The 6358-nt window shown below is 47.6% G+C and overlaps 1 long non-coding RNA gene across 1 annotated transcript; it reads right to left on the minus strand.

Annotated features, from left to right (window-relative positions):
* Nucleotides 1-2652: 2652 nt before the first annotated feature.
* On the minus strand, nt 2653-5662 carry LOC123125169 (uncharacterized). Its single transcript, XR_006461319.1, has 3 exons — nt 3741-5662; nt 3563-3637; nt 2653-3470 (listed from the first exon to the last, which is right to left on the minus strand). It is a non-coding gene; the product is annotated as an uncharacterized lncRNA (long non-coding RNA).
* Between the last annotated feature and the right edge of the window lie 696 nt (nt 5663-6358).

Below are 6358 nucleotides of genomic sequence, written 5' to 3' on the forward strand. Positions count from 1 at the left end.
CCCATGACTGCCATCCATAAGTGGTAGAAAATGATTTGCTAAAGATCCAAAAAGAGAGCTGCCCGACCCGACCCTTCCCCAATCAGGGAAACGATTTGCTAAAGATTCAAAAAAAACAATTACTCACCACTGCCATCCATAAGTGGTAGAAAACGATTCGCTAAAGATCCGGAAAAAAACTACCTGACCCGGCCCTTGTTCCCCAATCCTGAAAACTGCCATAAGTGGTGGAAAATGATTCGCTGAATATCCGGAAAAAAAGATGCCTGACCAAACCCTTGTTCCCCAATCTGGAATACGATTTCCTAAAGATCCCAAATAATAATAACCCACCACTCCCATCCATAAGTGGTAGAAAATGATTCGCTAAAGATTTGAAAAATAGTTGACCGACCAGCTCATTAGTCGCTAATCCGAAATACAATTTGCTAAAGATCCGAAAAAACAATTACGCACCACTGTCATACTTAAGTGGTAGAAAACGATTCGCTAAAGATCCGGAACAAAAAAGAGCTACCAGACCAGACCAATGTTCCCCAATCGGGAAAACTATTTCATTGAGAGAAAAAAATTCCCAACCCGACCCATCGTCACCCAATCCAAATGACCCGCAGTTATAAAGAAATCCGGATGGGCTGGCCTCCCCGCGCGCTGCCGACGTCTCCCACCACACAAACCTCCTCGCGGCTGCCGCCTCCGGCGCCCTGGAATCCAGTGCTACCGCTTCTTGTGGGCTATTCACCGGTGTCAAGGTTTCCCTCGCTATTGCCTCACACGTGCCCATCCACCATATCAAGGGCCTCACGCGCCGCGCTTCCTTGGACCCTGAGCACTGCTGCCTCCAGCCACCAGTGAGCCTCCACCAGACCACCCCGTTGCCGCTGATCCATTGTGCCTCCACTCGAATAACTACATATATCAGAGCTGCTGGAGGCCTCAGCCCGCACCGCCTAAATAAACCGCAAATGACAGACACCGAAGTCCTAATTATTGAAAAAGTTGCATCACAAACTGCAGCCGGATCCTGTGGGGATCCAAGGTGGGAGAGGGGGGGTTGAGATATTACCGGCCGGGCGAACTCAATCAGGATGAAGGAGCCCTTGAACTTGGACCCGCGGAGCACCTCGAGGGCGGTCCGATAGTCGGCAATGGAGCGGAAAATGATGAAGGCGCAACTGCGGTACCTAACGCACATGATGACGTAGTCGAGAGCCTTGTGCGGGGCGAAGGACCCCACGACGTCGTCCTCGCGCGCATGCGCAGGCCGGTTGCCGAGCCACAGCGCCTTCTTCTCGTCGGCAGCAACCTGCGTGGCGGCGACGACGGCTGCACCCCTAACCACTGCGGGCTCTGATTCCTTCGACGGTGAGGCCGACGGCCTGGTGGACTCTACGACCACGGAGGGCTCTGCAGGCGGTGGCTCTGACGACATCTGTGGCAGAGGGATCGGGGTAGGGAGAGATCAGCGGGAGCTAGGGTTAGGTTGTGGGGATTTAGGCTGTCTGTCACGGGGACCAGAACAGGGTGAGGAAACTAGCCCACGCACCGGTCTATATATACGACGGGCGGGGTTGCGCCCAGTCTGTGGGCGGCACCTTTTCTATCCCCGCTCCAACGTCATCTAGACACCTAGTCCCATCACCAGAACACTAAAAAAAACTATCCCATCACCAAGAACTGTTAAGTATGACCTTAAAATAAGCAAGTTTATCCACCACATAGTTCAAAGTTTTCATTACGCCTTAATAACCAAGGGCAAATAGATCATGCAAATATATCAAAGTCTTCTGTGCCTCCTGCTTTGAAATAAATGAACTAATTCCTCCAACACATAGGTTCCTTATAGCTCTATCATGTAAAAACCAATCAAAGAACAAATGCCATAAGCAGGCATACTATTTTTGTAATAAAATAGATGAATAAAATCCTCATACAAGTAGTCCTAGCAACAAAAACCATGAGATAGCTATGAATGGTCTAACTTAAAGTGAAATAGATCAAAGATAAAATACACTTCATATTTATATCAAATCACTGTCTGAATAACAGCAAATTCTCTCATTTGTGCACAACTCATTACACAACATTAGCACATGAATGGAGCAATTTCACTCAAGAAATAAACAAATATGACTAACCAAGGATTATTATGTATTAGTACATCATTCCTTATTAGTACATCATTCAAACTTAAAACAGAGCATACCATAGTTACTAGATATTGTATGCATCTAGTATATGTTGTGAGTGGGGCAGGGATGGCTTTGCCGTGTGGGTGGGCCATATGATTATGCCACCTTGAGAAAAATAATCGCAAAAACATGGCTTTCATATACACCTTTTAATTTAATTCAAGGAGTTGGTTAGTAATAACTTTCCCTCTTAAAAACGTCTCAGATGAAGGAATGCATACAATATCTCCATAATATACTTCACTACCACAAATAGAAATAATGTAAATGACCCTAATAAAAGAAAGTGTCTCTACCACAACACAAATCATCATAAGTTTATGTATCTGTAGTTTATGCTTCTGCCCGCCCGTCCCGACCCTAATAAAAGAAAGTGTCTCTACCACAACACAAATGACCACAATATACTTCACTACCACAACACTTTTTTGAACACTGATAAATGGATTTGTGCTTCTGCCTGTTCATCCTGACTTTGCCCCTGAAGTTGCACACAATTACCCACCACTGCCATCCATTAGTGGTAGAAAACGATTCACTAAAGATCTGAGGAAAAAAAGAGTTGCCCGACCTGACCCTTGTTCCCCAATCTGGGAAACAATTTGCTAAAGGTCCGGAAAAAACAATCCATAAGTGATAGAAAACGATTCGCTAAAGATCAAGGTTACAAAAAAAGCTCCCTGACCCGGTTGAAGACCCTCAGTGCCTTCCCTTACATGGTAAGGGTCGATGCCAGCATCGAGCCTCTCCCTTTTGGCTTCTCTCGGATCAAGCGCACTATGAGCAGAATGTCCAGACAACAAAGATGAGCCAGCTTCAGGTGCCGGAAGGATACAAGCAGTGATTGGCATTGCACCATAGTCCAAGTATCTTGCTCTTCCACGTCGAGGGTCATACCCTTGTGACGAGCCATGACTACTGCAACCAGCACCTAAATAATAACGTGCGGCATGTGGACTATCATTATACATCTTTGATATAGGAACCCAAGAAGCGGTGTTAGGTTATCAAGCCCACTGCTAGATTAAAGAACATGAATCCTTGTATTATTGAAAAGACACCCATCTTGAAGATTCTTAGCACTAGAAGCTCCTTCAATGGTTGCAAACTCCACAAAAGCATACTGCCTTTCTGGAAAAACTTTGATGTTTGTAACCACACCATGTGCTGCCATAGCCCGCCTTAGTGCCTCCTCGTCAACTTTATGTGTATTGGGTAAACCCACCCAGAGAACATTGGTAGGAATTTTTACCTCTCTCGTTCATACTCCAGCAGAACCTTGACAAACAGAACATGATATGATAGTAAGCAACCCGCAGATCAAAGAGGACAGGACAACAACAAGAACCAAGAGAAGTAAATAGCAGTACCTTTGCATGTTCAACTCCCATTTCACCGGGTGGCAATGATCCTCTACTGTTGAAGTAACCTGCTTCCAACTGTTCCTATCAAAATCAGTACAAATAACTAAATAATAAGACAGTGTCCCTTGAAAAACTGCAGCCTAGAAGCACTTCACAAACGTAGTCAACAATAGTAGATGCATACCGCTCTTCCTCAGGACCTCTGGAAATCAACACAAAATTCCTTGCCCCCTAAATCTGTCCCATTGAAGGCTCTATGGGCAGAAATGGCATCTTACAGCTTCTCAAAGTCCATGTATGTAGAAGTTTGATCGTGGGAGCATCCAACACCTTCAATCTTTCCAAACTTTTGAAACTCCTCCTCTGCCTCCTACTTTGAGATAGACGGACTAATTCCTCCAACCCATAGGTTCCTAGTAGCTCTAGCTTGTAAAAACCAATCAACAGACACAAGTAAACATCAAGAGGGCATAAATCTTTACACAACACCAGCATAGCAATTTCACCCTAGAACAAGGAACAATCACCAATCTAGGAGTATTTCTATACCTACTAATAAAGGATAATGTTCAAAAAAGTGGAAGGCCACAACATAGAGCAATGGGCGCTTAAGTGCGCTTGAGCATTTTTTCAAACTTGGCCAGAATTTGACTGTTTTGAATAGTATGCACAGGAAAATAGGAAACATTGCACACGGGTAGTTGAAGTAGCATCTAAAATGACCTTCACAACATAACAAATACACATCAGGTTCACACAGCAAGCAAATGGCAACTAATATGTAGTTCAGTTCCAATAGACATAGCCAAATGCAGATCATCTTTCCATGATTTCGCCAGAATCTGAAGGAAACAACTCCCGTACAGACCCTAATAATAACATAAATGACATACTGCCATTATTGCACAAGAAGCTAAGCAGAAGCAGTTCAAAAATAGCCAAATTATGGCCAAGAATTTCAAATACGCTTAATCTACCACTTAGGGCCAAAGCGAAGCGTTTTTTCATTTCTCAGTGCTTAAGCGTCGCTATATTAGCTGCGGCCTACAACAGACAGGGCACCGTTCCCTTGTAATGTTTAGTACCGCCTTGGCTTACTACTGGGGAAGGAGGCATCAACATGACTATAAAACTAGCAGGTAGACACCGATTTTATTTGAAGTGGTTGCATGCTAGGTGGAGTAACAAATGGAAAAATTTTCATGGACCTGATGGGTGCTCGAATCGGTCGGGTCATCCATCGGGTGTGCGCATGGGTCGTCCATGAGACCCATGGGTTGGGTCGTGGGTTGAACTGATTAGTTATTCGGGCATGGGTTTGGCAGAGTTCGGCCTATTGAAACCCAACCCGATTGCCAGCCTGACACAAGGGCCGCGCCCGCCGCGCTCCCCAACCACCTGCGAGCCTCCGCCAGACCACCCCGTCACCGCTGATCCGGTGTGCCACCGCTCGAATAATTACATATATCAGAGCCGCTGGAGGCCTCACCCACACCGCCTAAATAAAACGTAAATCACAAGCACCGAAGTCTTAATTATTGGAAAATTCACATCGCGAACTACAGCCAGATCCCGAGGGGTTCCAAGGTGGGAGCGGATCCGAATGGCGGGTAGAGAAGGAGGGGGTAAGAAGTTATCTGCTGGGCGAACTCGACCCTGATGAACGCGCCCTTGACCTTGGACCCGCAGAGCGCCTCGAGGGCGGCTCTAGAATCGGCCACGGAGCAGAACAGGACAAACGCGTAGCTGCAGAAGACGGCGTGTGTGACGACGCATTCGAGCGCCTCGTGCAGGGCAAAGGCCGCCATGACGTTGTCCCCGCCCGCGTGTGCGGGCAAGTTGTCGACCCATAGCACGCTTGTGTCGTGGGCGGCCCCTGGCGCGGCGATGGCAGCGCCCCCCCTGGCGCCAGAGGGCTCCGACTCCTTTGGGGGGAGGCCGACGGCCTGGCGGCCTCTGAGGGCCCCGCGAGTGATGGGTCCAACAACATCGACGGCGGCGGGGATCAGGGCAGTGAGGGATCGCATGGAGCTAGGGTTAGGATGTGGGGATTTGGGCTTTCTGAGATGGGGAATGGAACAGGGTATGGGGAACCGGCCCGGGGTCGGACTGTATATACTGCGGGCGGGGCAGGGACGGGTGCGCGCCTACGCCGAGTCCGTGGGCGGCACCGTTTCTATCCCTTCTCCAATATACCATTATTACACGGCACCTATTCCAATCACTGCTAAAGAAATGGAAAATGTTACAAAACAGTCGGATGATTTATTGACTTTGTAAGCCGCATCCGGTGTCGTCCGATTCTATGCGATCGTGTGACGCAAGCGCCTGTGTGTCCCCATGCGAAGCTAGCCCATCTATACTCGAGTTCATGATTTGTGCTTGCGTCCCGTGACTGCCTTTTTCTAAAGGATCCTTCTTACACTTACTTCACACGCAATGCTTTGCCAGGTAGTTATACTTGTGATCGTACAAATACTAGAACATCGTGTGATTGATCATGCGTGCTGGTTTCATTTGGTATTAGGAAGTTGATGAAGTCAATGTTGCGCACACCACACCACAGCCCCCTCACACGCAATCCTTGACGCCGCCGCCGCCTTTACAAATGCCATTGCACCTTTATCAGAGTAGTTGGTCCGCCATCGCCGTGGCCGTCTCAACATCATTGAAGCAGTCATGCCCGTCGTCTCGACACTGCCATGACCATGAAAGACGTTGTCGCGGCATGGTGGAAGAAGTCGGGCCTCCATCATAGCATTGTAGCGGTTTTCAAAAGACAATGTCGCATCGTAGCGTCGC

Source organism: Triticum aestivum, chromosome 5D, assembly GCF_018294505.1.
Source record: "Triticum aestivum cultivar Chinese Spring chromosome 5D, IWGSC CS RefSeq v2.1, whole genome shotgun sequence".
Classification (NCBI taxonomy): Eukaryota; Viridiplantae; Streptophyta; class Magnoliopsida; order Poales; family Poaceae; genus Triticum; species Triticum aestivum.